Below are 14513 nucleotides of genomic sequence, written 5' to 3'. Positions count from 1 at the left end.
TTGTTGTCCATTCAAGAAAATAAGTCTAAACAAATTGATTTGGGTTCCTAAAGGAACCATGATAAACTCCATGCAACATGATAAACAATGCAGATCTATCTTTGAGGCACCCAAAAGCAAATGGGTACCTAAAAATCATCCTTTCTTGTAGAAACCCACACCATCGCAAGCTAGGAGCAAGAGATGGTACCTTGATAGTGGATGCTCAAGGCATATGATCGGAGATCCATCTCATTTCTCTAAGCTCACTAGCATAGACGAAGGCTATGTCACCTTCGGAGACAACAACAAGGGTAAAATCATTGGCAAAGGAACCATAGGTAACAAATCCAACCTTTTTATTGAAGATGTTCTGTTAGTTGATGGTTTAAAACATAACCTCTTGAGTATTAGTCAATTATGTGATAAAGGATATACTGTCAAATTCGAATCTAATGCTTGCATCATTAAAAAACCACATAAAAATATGTCTATGATTGCATTAAAACAAAATAACGTATACACTATTGACATCAATGACTTATGTGATGAAATGTGTTTTGCGGTTATGAATGAGGATGCTTGGCTATGGCATAGAAGATTAGGTCATGCTAGCATGAAACTAATCACTCAAGTATCATCTAGAGAACTTGTAAGAGGAATTCCTCATATCAAGTTCATCAAAGACAATGTATGTGATGCTTGCCAATTAGGTAAACAAATTAAGGGTAGTTTCAAAGTTAAGAATCAAATAAGCACCTCTAGGCCCTTACAATTGATCCATATGGACTTGTTCGAACCAATCTCTATATCGAGTCTAGGAGGTAGCAAATATGCCTTTGTCATTGTTGATGACTACAGCATATATACATGGACCTACTGCTTAAAACAGAAAAATGAATGCTTTAGATATTTTACCAAGTTTTGTAAACTTGTTCAAAATGAGAAGGAATCTATGATTTCGTCAATTATAAGTGATCATGGTGGAGAATTTCAAAACCATGATTTCAAAGAATTCTATGAACTCAATGGATACAACCATAATTTCTCTACTCCAAGAAATCCTCAACAAAATGGGGTAGTAGAAAGAAAAAATCGAAATTTACAAGAAATGGCAAAACCATGTTGAATGAACATGGCCTACCCAAATATTTTTGGGCCGAAGCTATAAACACTGCATGCTATATTTTGAATAGAGTTCTAGTAAGACCCTTACTCTCCAAAACTCCTTATGAGCTATGGAATAACAAAAAACCCAATGTCTCATATTTTAAAGTCTTTGGGTGTAAGTGTTTTATCTTGAATGAAAAGGATAACTTAGGAAAATTCGATGCTAAATCTGATGAAGGAATCTTTCTTGGTTATTCTTCGGTTTCTAAAGCTTTTCGTATTTTCAATAAAAGAACCTTAATTATTGAAGAATCCATCCATGTTGTTTTCAATGAGATTTCCGAAATTAAGAAGAATGATCTTGATGATGATGTTAACTTTGATTCTTTGAATTTAAACGAAACCCCATCTCCAACTAGCAACTTGGATGCATCCACTTCCTTACCCAAGGATTGGAAGTATGTAGATGCTCATCCTAAGGAGCTAATCTTAGGAGACACATCAAAGGGGGTTCAAACACGATCCTCTTTTAAGAATTTTTGTGGCAACGCCGCCTTTCTCTCGCAAATTGAACCCAAATGTATTGATGAAGCCATGAAAGATGATTCATGGATTATCGCAATGCAAGATGAATTGAATCAATTTGAGAGAAATGAGGTATGGACGCTTGTTCCTAGGCCAAATGACCATTTAGTTATTGGTACTAAATGGGTCTTTAGAAACAAGCAAGATGAAAATGGTATCGTGGTTAGAAACAAGGCTAGATTAGTGGCCAAAGGTTTCAACCAAGAAGAATGTATCGATTACGAAGAAACCTTCGCACTTGTGGCTCGATTGGAAGCCATAAGGATGCTCCTTGCCTACGCTAGTTGTAATAATTTTAAGTTATTTCAAATGGATGTTAAAAGCGCTTTTCTAAATGGCTTTATTTCCGAAGAAGTTCATGTTGAACAACCTCCTGGCTTTGAAAATAATAGTCTCCCTAATCATGTGTTTAGATTGACTAAAGCTCTCTATGGTTTAAAACAAGCTCCAAGGGCGTGGTATGAGAGACTTAGTTCCTTTCTTATTGAAAATAATTTCATAAAAGGCAAGGTTGATACTACATTATTCATCAAAGACTTTGAAAATATTTTTCTCATTGTTCAAATTTATGTTGATGATATTATCTTTGGTTCTATGAATGAATCTCTTTGTGAGTCTTTTGCTAAAACTATGAGTCGTGAATTCGAAATGAGTCTAATGGGAGATTTAACATTCTTCTTAGGTCTACAAATCAAACAACTAAGCAATGGCATCTTTATTAGCCAAACTAAATATGCTATGAGTTTACTAAAGAAGTTTAATATGAATAACTCAAAAGCTATTAACACTCCTATGAGCACCTCCACTAAGTTAGAAATTGATGAAAGTGGAGAAAGCTTCGATCAAAAAACCTATAGGGGTATGATAGGAAGTTTACTTTACCTCACTGCAACTAGACCAGACATAATGTTTAGTGTAGGACTTTGTGCTAGATTTCAATCAAACCCTAAGATATCTCATCTCAAAGCAGTTAAAAGAATACTTAGATATCTTAATGGTACTACAAATCTAGGATTATGGTACCCAAAATCAGAGAAGTTTGAGTTAACTGCTTATGCTGATGCAGACTTCGCTGGTTGTAGATTAGATAGAAAAAGCACATCAGGAACATGTCAATTCTTAGGACATGCCCTTGTTTCCTGGACATCTAAGAAACAAAACTCGGTTGCACTATCAACAACCGAAGCTGAATATATTGCAGCAAGTGCATGCTGTGCACAAGTTGTTTGGATGAAAAATACCTTAGAAGATTATAAAGTTCATCTCAAAAACATTCCCATTAAATGTGATAACACAAGTGCAATATGCCTAACAAAAAACCCTATACAACACTCGAGAACAAAACATATTGATATCAGACATCACTTTATACGAGATCATGTTACGAATCATGATGTAATCATAGAATTCATTGATACGAAACATTAACTAGCTGACATCTTTACAAAACCTCTAAGTGAAGAACAATTTGATTTCATAAGAAGCGAATTAGGAATGTTGATGTGTCCGAATAGATAAACCTGTTAAAATTATTTTTCGGACTATATTGAATGATCAAATCACTTGATTACCATGTTTCCATGATTATTTTTGAAAATATGTACCATGCTTTTTGTTGATGACAAAGGGGGAGAAACATATGAATTGATAAAAATTGCCATGATCATGTCATACTTGCAAAATACTTGAGTGATGCTATAAACAATGTTATGATTATGCCATCCTTGCATCACCAAGAGATATATGAACGTGTGCTATAGTTTGCATTATGCCCTGAGTTGATATCTTATCATGTGAAGAAAATGCAAAACTTGCTAGAATATTTCAAATATGTGCATCATGTAATAGCGCTTCACAGCTTTATATGATAATGTTCAAACTACATGATGAATAGTTACAAACACAATAATACAAACTTGATGATGTATGTCAAGCCTTGACATCATCTTTGAAGAGATACATCATGATGAGTATCATGATGGGAGTATTGATAAGTTTAACTGATCTATCTTATCAATACGTCACTTGAATTCTTAGGTCTTGAATTCAAGGTTGACTTATCTCAACTATGGCATATAGACAAGGGGAGTTAAGGATAACTCCATTATCAATTGATTGTCATCATCAAAAAGGGGGAGATTGTTGAATCTCATATTTTGATGATGAAGTCAATTGTCATTTGCTGTCTAATCTATGTTTTGAGATAAGTGTGCAGGATTAACTATGATGAAAGTTAGACAAGTAGCAGGAGTTGCGCCGGAGTCAAGTTCATGATCACGTTGGGAGTTCGAGAGTTCGACGGAAGTTCGGACGGTCGTCGAAGGTTCTGCGAGAACAGATCCGAGAAGTCCAGAAGCTTGCCAAGCGAAGCTCGTCGGAACTCGCCAAGTGGATCGTCGCAAAGTCCAGGAGTTTGCCGGTAGTCCACAGAAGAATCACCGAGGGTTCATCGGATGATCGACGGAAGTTCGCCGGAAACTCGCCGGAAGAAGCGATTCACGCATCGGAGCAAAGCTGCAGAAATTGTCTTAGATTTAATCGTAGTTAGCATGTTGATTAAGTTGGAAAATGGGAGGTGATACCAATAGCTTAATCTTGGGGCAATTGGGCCTCTAAAAAGATTGAAATTGGGCCGAATGAAGCTAACCATTCGGACCCTGATTGCACCAGGAGGTGCAACCGCCTATGCCAAGAGGTGGCACCGCCTAGGCTAAGCCTCCCAGCGAGACTAGGCGGTGCAACCTCCCTAACCAGGAGGTGGCACCACCTGAGCTCAGTCTTCGAGCTAGACTGGGCGGTGCAACCTCCCTGACAGAGAGGTGGCACCGCCTGAGCTCAGTCTTCGAGCAAGACTGGGCGGTGCAACCACCCTGACAAAGAGGTGGCACCGCCTGATCTCGGTCTTCGAGCTCTGCCAGGCGGTGCAACCTCTCCAGTCAAGAGGTGCAATCGCTTGATCCCGAAAGTCCAGGATTTGATCGTTTTGAGCTCCAAATTTGAATTGGGTTGGGCCTATAAATACCCCACCCATTCAGCACTGAAGGGACACAGATCCACACTGAATTCTTGATCTTTTCAGTGATTCTAAGAGCTCAAATTTGTGTAAAGTCCAAAAGTTCTCCTCTTTTCTGTTCTTCAAGTCTTGAGTTGTAAAGAGAGGAGAGAAAGGATTTGTAAGGGTTGCCTCCTGAGCCCGTCAAAAGGAGAGAAACTGTAAAAGGGCAGTTGGCCTTCGCCTATTGAAGGAAGGCCCCTAGATGACGTCGGTGACCTCGCCGGTGGAGGAAGCCAAAAGTGGAGTAGGTCAAGACTGACCGAACCACTCTAAATCTCTGGTTTGCGTTTATTTTGAGCACTTTATCATTACTGCAAACCTCCTACATAGCTACTGCTCTCTGCGCTTTTACGAACAAGTTTCTAAGTTCTAATCTTTCCGAATCTGCATTCAGACGTCAAAAGGTGTTTTCGTACGATCTTTACATTGCAGCTTACATTTACGTCTTGAATCTGTTTATAACTGCGAACTGTCTTCTGCACTTTTACGAATGAGTTTCTTTGCAGTTTACATTTACATTTTGATTCTATTTATAACTGCAAACTGTCTTCTGCAATTTTACGAACGAGTTTCAACAATTAGACGTAAAACTGCATTTAGACGTAAATCGGCTTTCCTCGCACAATCATCATATTTCAGTTTACGTTTACGTCTTGATTTCAACTGCATACTGCCTTCTGCGAGTATACAAACGAGTTTCAAAGTTCAGACGTAAATCTGCGTTTAAGACGTAAATCTGCGTTTAGACGTAAATCTGCGTTTAGACGTAAATCTGCATTTAGACGTAAATCTGCTTTTTGCAGATTACTTTTTGAGCTGTACAATAGCAGCACATTGTCTTTATACTTCTGCTCAAACTGCGCTTAGACGCAATCTGAGTTTAGACGCAATCTGCATTTAGACGCAAACTACGTTTAGACGCTAACTGTGTTTAAACGTAAACTGCACTTAATCATAAGTAATCTTAGAATCGGCTTTTGCATCAAAATAGTTTTTATCGAACGAACGCAGCTTTCATTTTTAATCGCTGAAAGATTTCCGCTGCACTAATTCACCCCCCCCCCCCCCTCTTAGTGCTCTCGATCCTAACAGAATTTGGGTATCGGGCCGAAGGATTGGATATTGTGCCAAGGAGATCGAAAGATACGAGAATCAACATGCCGATTGGGTAATACGCTGAAGGAGAGTATGATGCGTTGAAGGATAGGACAAGCGCCGGATGAACCAATGACATGCCCCAAAAAGGATTCATGCTTTGTAATTATTTATCTAAGATTGAAGTAATTTAGGGAGCTAATTGAGTTAGCTTTTTGGTATAATCATTCTAACTCAATTAGGGGCCAATTAGGCCTTAATTCAGATTGTTTTGGGTTCATTGGGAGGCTCATTCAATGACCCAATAGTTGGGTCAGGCGGTGGCACCGCTAGAATAGGCGGTGGAACCGCTCGTGAGTTACAAAACTTAAAAAAACCCAGTCTCCGAGGCTGTCAGGTGATGATACCACCAGACTGGGCAGTGGTACCACCAAGTGATAGTGTGTCAAGTGGTGGTACCACCCAGTGTCAAGCTGCAAGCAGTGGTCCCGCCTAGTGTAGGAGGTGGTACTGCTCGTACCCAGAAGACCCAAACATTTAAATTTTTGGCTCCATTTTTTAAACCATTTGGGGCTTATAAATACCCCACTTGGGCAGCAAGAAAGATGCAAGAATTCTTAAGGAAAAAACTAAGTAAACTCTACCAAAACTTTGAGTTCCCTCCTATAGTGCCTAGAGTTAGTCCTAAGGGAGGTGTGTGAGGGACTACTTGTTAAAGAGTGGCTTATTAGGGTTATCGCCTAGACCCATGAGAAGGAGAAAGGGGTATAAAAGGGTAGTTGATATTCACCTATTGGAGAAAGATTTGTAGTGGAAGCCGATGGCCTCGAGTGAAGAGGAATCGGGAGTGGATGTAGGTTACGATGACCGAACCACTATAAAAATCTAGTTTGCATTTACTTTAAGTTCTTTACTTTAATAGCAAACTAATTTCTTATTTTCACTATGCTTATGAATGCTTTTAAGTCAAACATCTTTCCAACACGTTTTCATCGAGTGAAGTTTTCCGAATCGACGTGATTTTATCACTGCACTAATTCACCCCCCCCTCTCCCTCTTAGTGTCATATTGATCATAACAATCATGAATGTAAATACATCCAAGAGGAAATAAGATGAGGTGAATAGTGTATACCTATGACATTGTAGGTTAGGTCATATTCATGAGGAAAGGATTCAAAAGTTGTTGAATGATGGATACCTAGATCCATTCGACTATAAGTCATATGCAACTTGCAAGCCTTGCCTTCGTGGAAAACTGACAAACTCTCCATTTTGTGGAACTGGAGAGAGATCCATTGAGTTATTAGAATTTATACATAGTGATTTATATGATCCCATATCAACTCAGGCCATAGGTGGTTACCCATACTTCATTATATTTACTGATGATTTCTATCGATAAAGGATCATCCACTCCTAGTATCATGAGAGGAATATCTTATGTGTTCTTACTCAGGCAAATCCTTGGCCAAGGTCATTCAGATTGAGAGAGAAAGTGTTTTCCAGGAGAATCCAATTAGAGCGAGACTCAAGGAGAAACCGTATAGGCCTAATAGCACCATACTCGGTGTACGATCTCTAGGATATTAGATAGATAAGGGACTATATATACATAATAATTAAGGATGGATAGGTCCAAAGGATTGGATTCGCTTATATTGTTTTGGGACTGCGGTGTAATGGCCTAAAATGTTTGTAGTCGATGAGTTGAGTGAATTATTACGAAGAAAATAATTCACTAAGCCAGAAAGAGTTCTGATAGGTATGACTCACGTGTAGTTCAATATTAGGCATAGAGGGTCATACACATGTGGTAGGTGTTGCGACAAGTAGATGTTCGGATATGAGATATCCACTAGAGCTCCTATCTTATTGGATATCCAATAAGCCCTTGAGTTATCGAATCCTATGGATGAGATCCAATAAGAGCCAATAAGAGATTATTGGATAGAGATCTACCAATCTAAGAGGATTGGATAGTTGGATGGAGATCCAGTACCCAATATGGTATGATCCATTAAAGTAAAGTTGATAGGAGGCCTCTATAGATAGAAGAGAACCAAAGGGTTATAAGCTAGGCTTCTTGGTTGCTACCTCCTATTCTCCTCTCCCCTCCTTCTAGTCCTCAAACAGTAGGTGTGGAGATTTGGGCAGTGATTTAAGGAGAGTCTTCACAGCCCCTGCCATGTGGATCACCGCTAGAGAGAAGGATGATTGACCTCCTTCATCCTCTCCTACAGATCTACAGGATTTTAGAGATATACTTTCTCCCTTGGTAACACAATCTTTTATATACATAGTTTTCTGTTTCATGGGTTTTTGCGCACTAATCTTCGCATGACGATGAACACCTTTTGAGAAATTTGGGATTTTTATTTTATGTTCTTCCGCTGCATATATAATATCACACCTAGATTTCCCTATAGTGGTATCAAAGCTAGGTTGTTTGTGCGGAAGATTAGTTTTGAATTATGTGTATTATGTTTTAGAAATGCTTTGATGTCAAATTTGTTGACACAAAAGCAAGAAAGGGCAGCAACAGTTGGTACCCTTACAGCCCTTATAGATGGCGGCTTGGCTGTCATGTGTGGTAGGCAGTCGACAGCTTGCCCGCAACAACATAACCTATAAGCAGGGTGCCCGCAAGCAGGCTGCCTGCATGTAGGGGTTGTTGAATCTCGTATTTTGATGATGGAACCAATTGATAATTGTGTTGATGTTTTAATCTGTATTTTGAGTGATGCAAGATGCTTCGATCAGGATGAGACAATTAAAGTAGGAAAAATCAAGTTATTCTGGAGGAACATGTCAGAAGATTGGATGTCGGGCCAATGGATCAGTTGACGTATCGATAGAAGGCTTTGGGTCGTGGATTTGGGCATCGGGCCGAGAAGAGCGGGTATTGTGCTAAGGATATCGGAGTTGCGGAGTCAATTGGCCGATTGGGCAATAGGCCACAGGAGAGGACGATGCGCCGAAGAATCGGACGAATCGTCGAGGGACCAATGACATGCCGGACAACTTGATTAATGCTTAGTATTAATTGTCTGGATCAAAGTTTGTTTTACAATCGTAGGATTAACTATGATGGAAGTAAGACATACAGTAGGAGTTGCGCCAAAGTCAAGACCATGATCACGTTGGGGTTTCGAGAGTTCGACGGAAGTCCGGACGGTCGTCGAAGGTTCTACGGGAACAAATCCGAGAAGTCCAGGATCTTGCCAAAGAAGCTTGTCAAAACTCACCAAGTGGATCATCACAAGTCTAGGAGTTTGCCGAAAGTCCACCGGAACATCGCCGAGGGTTCATCGGATATTCGTCGGAAGTTCGCCGGAAGAAGCGATTGACGCACCAGAGCAAGTTGCAATATTAATGTCTTAAATATCATAGTTAGCATATAGATTAAGTTAAGAATGGGAGGTGATCCCATTAACTTAATCTGGGGGCAGTTAGGCCCTTGACAGACCCAAATTGGGCTGAATGGATTAGCCCATTCGGACCCAGAATTTCTGGCCAGCGATGGCACCGCCTAGGATCTCAATCTCCTAGGAATGTGGTGGTACTGCCTGAGCTCGGTCTCCGAGCGAAGTCAGGTGGTGGTATGGCTTGAGCTCGGTCTCCGAGCAATTGTAGGTGGTAGTACCGCCTAGTTATAGCGGTAGTACCGCCAGGATCCTGGAAATCTGGGAGATGACATTTTTTAGCTCCAAATTTAAACTAGTTAGGGCCTATATAAACCCTACCCTTTCCTGCATGAAAGGGCACCGAAAGCTTGCATTTATTCTGAGAATTTGAGAGCTTAAAAGTGTTGTAAAAGGCTAGAAGTTCTTCTCCCTCTTTCCTTCTAAGTTTTGATCATTCAAGAGAGGAGTGAAAATCTGTAAGGGTTGTCTCCTAAGCCCGTCAAAAGGAGTAAAGCTATAAAAGGGTAGTTGGCCTTCACCTATTGAAGGAAGGCCTCTAGTGGACGTTAGTGACCTCGTCGGAGGAGGAAGCCAAAAGTGGATGTAGGTCAAGATTGACCGAACCACTCTAAATCTTGGTTTGCATTTACATTATGCTCTTTATCTTAACTGCAAACTGCTTGCGTTGCTTTACATCAACTATACTTCCGTTTGTTCTCAAGTTAAAGATCTTTCTGAAATGATTTTCATATGAAGTGTTTTTGAACTGATAAAAGTTTTCCACTGCACTAGTTCATCCCCCCCCCCCCCCCTCTCCTTAGTGCTCTTGATCATAACAATTGGTATCAGAGCCTTGTTTTTCATAATTGGTTTAATACCCAAATTGAAATGGCTCTTTTCAACAACCAAGAGGGTCACTCTCTCGTTCATCCTCCCTTTTTCAATAGGACGGACTACACTTATTGGAAAACTCGAATGAGAGTTTTCTTGCTTTCGTTGGATTTAAATTTATGACACATTGTCGAATCCGGTTTTAAAAGGTCTTCTCTTCCAATGAAAGATTGGAATGATTTGGAGAAGAGACATTTTCTTTAAATGCTAGAGCTATGAACGCTCTATTTTGCGCCTTAGACAAAATCGAGTTTAATCGGGTTTCTACTAGCGAATCGGTTCGACATATGGCACACTCTTGAAATCACACACGAAGGCACAAGTAGTGTTAAGAATTCTAAAGTTAATTTTTTAATGCATGATTTTGAGCTTTTCCGAATGAAGCTGAGCGAAACCATTGTTGATATGTACACCCGTTTTACGGATGTCGTCAATGGTTTAAAAGCTCTTGGCAAATGTTTTTCGGATTTTGAACTTGTAAACAAGATTTTGCGTTCTCTTAATAAAACTTGGGATTCAAAAGTAATCGTTATTCAAGAATCAAAAGATTTAAACCATTTCCCTCTCGAAGAACTAATAGGGTCTTTGATGACCTATGAATTAATATGCAATGCACGTGAAGAACTTGAGAACCACCTTCCAAAGAATAGGAAGGATTTGGGACATAGAACATTTGAAGACTACTTGAGTATAAGCTCAAGTGATGGTGAACTCAAACTTTCAATTAAAATTATGAAACAAAAATTTAAAAATAAAAAGAACACAACTACTTGCTTTGAACACAAGAAGAAGAACAAAAATTGGGATGAATCAAGCTCCTCCGAAGACGAGGAGAAAATCAAGAAAGGCGAAATGGCAAACTACGCCTTAACGGCATTCGACAATGAGGTAATAAACAAGCCTTTAATTTATTTCGAAATTACATGATATTTTTCATGATGTATTTTTCTTTTTTATTTAGATTAGAATTAATTTTCTTAAAAATTATAAGTTTAATAATTTAATAATGAAAATACAAAAATTAGGAATCATACTTATCATTCTAGTAATTTTGAAAATAATCATGAAAATTACATGTTTATGATAAACAAAATGATGTTGATTAAAAATACCATATGAAATCATGCTATATATGGTTAAGAAGTAATAATGTGTATCATGTTGATTTCCATTGTTATTTCTCAATTTTGATTAAATAAAATCATGTTTGATTAGAAGAAATGCATAATGATGTAATATTAAATATTTTGATACCATGATTGACAATTTTATGTATGAGATTTTAAGTTATACCTGATGATTTTTGTGATTTATTGATCTTGATGGTTTTATGACGAAATTCATTTTTTGATCATAAACGTTGATGCATGTTTTTATTTAACATAAATGAAAAAGCATGCTAACATGAAATCAATCACTTAAAATGAAATACTTAAAAAAGAGAAAAATATATTATCAATGAAATCATGATTCTACTTATGTTATGAATTTTGTGAACCATAAAAATGATTTTGATGATTTGAATTTGAGATGAGTTTTATCAAAATCATGATCTTGATTTCTTGGAATAACATGAGATTTCCTTTTATAATCATTTTGATTATTTAAAAGGAGATTTGTCAAAATGATTCATGGAATTTTGGATTCATGACTTGATCCTTCATTTGTTTATGAGATGGTTGAAATCTTTGTACCTTTGAATTATTCCCTTCTCCTTTCAATTTTTGAATTTATGTATGTTATATGTTGAAGATTTGAAACCATACTTTGATATCATGCATACCCAAAAAATATTGATTTGACAAATTGAATAAATTGAAAATGAATGATGATTTTTCTCTTGAATATAAATTGTGATATATTTTTTTATGAATCATCATCTTGATTTCTCGATATTCGATACATGAAATTTTATTATAAATCAAGATTTTTTTCTTTTATCGATCTCCTAAGAATTTCTTTGGATTATTTATGAGGAGGTTTTTCAAAAAGAAATAATGTCTTTTGGTATTCACTTGTTCAAATCTTTCATGATATGATTTTTATGCAATTCCTTGTATTCATGAAATGTTTATCTCATCACCCAATTATTTTCTTCTTGATATTCCTTATGTGATGATATGAATGCATGAAATATTCATGAATTTATTTCGATGTATACAATGATAAAATGGGAAGAAGTTTTGATCATTCATGGTAAGATATAATTTGACATTTAGATACCATCATGATTTGAATTACTGTAATTTGTTATCAAAATGATGTATCAGGAATGCTTGAATATCATGTATGATATGCCCATAGTGATGATTGATTTGTACCATGCATGAAAAATGAAATGTATGGTTTTGAAAATGTGCATGTTTTAATTTAAAAATATAATGATGGAAAATAATATTGATACTTACGTTTGTCATAATTGATGTAAAGGGTCTTCCCTTCTTTTTACCAATGACGAATGGGGAGAAAGAGTTGCTAATGTGCTATCTTGAATTCATGTAAAGGGTCATCTCAAAGAGAAATTAGCTAGCTTGCATAAGTCAAGAAAATGCAAAAACTTGCTTACTTTCTTGCACATCTAAAGAGAAGATGCAAATGTAACACTTACCAAATTGTTTGCTTGACTCATGTAAAACATTGTCTCTTGTTAGTTTGGCATTTTGCTAGCTTGTACTTTGCAAAGAAAGCAAAAATGGCACTTCTCAAAAGAGAAAAAAAGATTGCTATCTTGAATATCACAAACTTGCCTATCTTAAAAAATAAAAATATCAAAAGTGCTATCTTGCCTATCTCAAAATGCAAAGCATGCTAACTTGCACTTGGCAACGAAAGCAAAATTGCTAGCTCAAATATTGCAAAGGAAGCAAAAATTTGCTAGCTTGCAACTTGCATATTTCAAGAAGCAAGAGTTGCTTTCTTGATCATCTCTAATTTGCTAGCTAGTATGAAGTAGAACATGCTATCTTGCTACCTTGCATATCTACAACTTGATAGCTTGAATGTTTCAAGCATGATGTAACACTTGCTAAATTTCTCTAGCTTACAAATTGCATGATGATAAAACTTCATGTTTTTCATGCAACAATTTGAATTTATGTTTAAACACATGAGAATTGTACTTCTCCTTTTTGTTAATGACAAAGGGGGAGAAGTATGTTGATTGTCTATCATGATTTGATCATGACATGTTGCTTAGATTTTTGAATCCAAAATTTCTATCAATAGGGCATATTGATAGAGGGAGTTTGGTTAAACTCCGAGAGTTAAGTTTAACTCCATTAATGGTTGTCATCATCAAAAAGGGGGAGATTGTTGAATCTTGTATTAACCAATTGATAATTGTGTTGATGTTTTAATCTGTATTTTGAGTGACACAATATGCTACGATCAGGATGAGATAATTAAAGCAGGAAAAATCAAGTTGCGCTAGAGCAATATGTTAGAAGATTGGACGTCGGGCCGGTGGATCGGTCGACGTATCGACAGAAGGCTTCGGGCCGTGGATTCGGGCATCGGTCCAAGAAGAGCGGGTATTGCGCCAAGGATATCGGAGTTGCGGAGTCAACTGGCCGATTGGGCAATAGGCCACAGGAGAGGACGATGCGCCGAATAATCGGACGAAGCGTCGAGGGACCAATAACATGCTAGACAACTTGATTAATGCTTAGTATTAATTGTCTAGATCGAAGTTTATTTTACATGTGTAGAATTAACTACGATGGAAGTAAGACATGTAGCAGGAGTTGCGCCGGAGTCAAGACCATGATCACATTGGGGGTTCGAGAGTTCGACGAAAGTCCGAACGATCATCGGAGGTTCTAGGGGAACAAATCCGAGAAGTCCAGGAGCTTGCCAAAAAAGCTCATCAGAAATTGCCAAGTGGATCGTCGCAAATCCAGGAGTTTGTCGGAAGTCCACTAGAGCATCGCCGAGGGTTCGTCAGATGTTCGCCGAAAGTTCGTCGGAAGCTTGTTGGAAAAAGCGATTGACGCACCGGAGCAAGTTGCAGTATTAATGTCTTAAATATCGTAGTTAGCATATAAATTAAGTTAGGAATGGGAGGTGATCCTATTAACTTAATCTGGGGGCAATTTGAACTTTGACAGACCCAAATTGGGCTGTATGGATCAGCCCATTTGGACCTAGAATTCCTGGCCGGCGGTGGCACCGCTTAGGAGCTCAATCTCCCAGGAATGCTTGGCGGTGGTACCACTCCTGTTAAGCGGTGGTACCGCCTGAGCTCGGTCTCCGAGCGAAGTCAGGCGATGGTACCGCTTGAGCTCGGTCTCCGAGCAATGCCAAGCAGTAGTACCGCCTAGTTATAGCGATAGTACCACCAGGACCTCGGAAATCTGGGAGATGACATTTTTGAGCTCCACATTCAAACCAGTT

The sequence above is a fragment of the Musa acuminata genome, chromosome BXJ3-5, assembly GCF_036884655.1.
Source record: "Musa acuminata AAA Group cultivar baxijiao chromosome BXJ3-5, Cavendish_Baxijiao_AAA, whole genome shotgun sequence".
NCBI classification, from domain to species: Eukaryota; Viridiplantae; Streptophyta; class Magnoliopsida; order Zingiberales; family Musaceae; genus Musa; species Musa acuminata.
The sequence above is the reverse complement of the archived record's forward strand: the minus strand, read 5'-3'. Positions refer to the sequence as shown.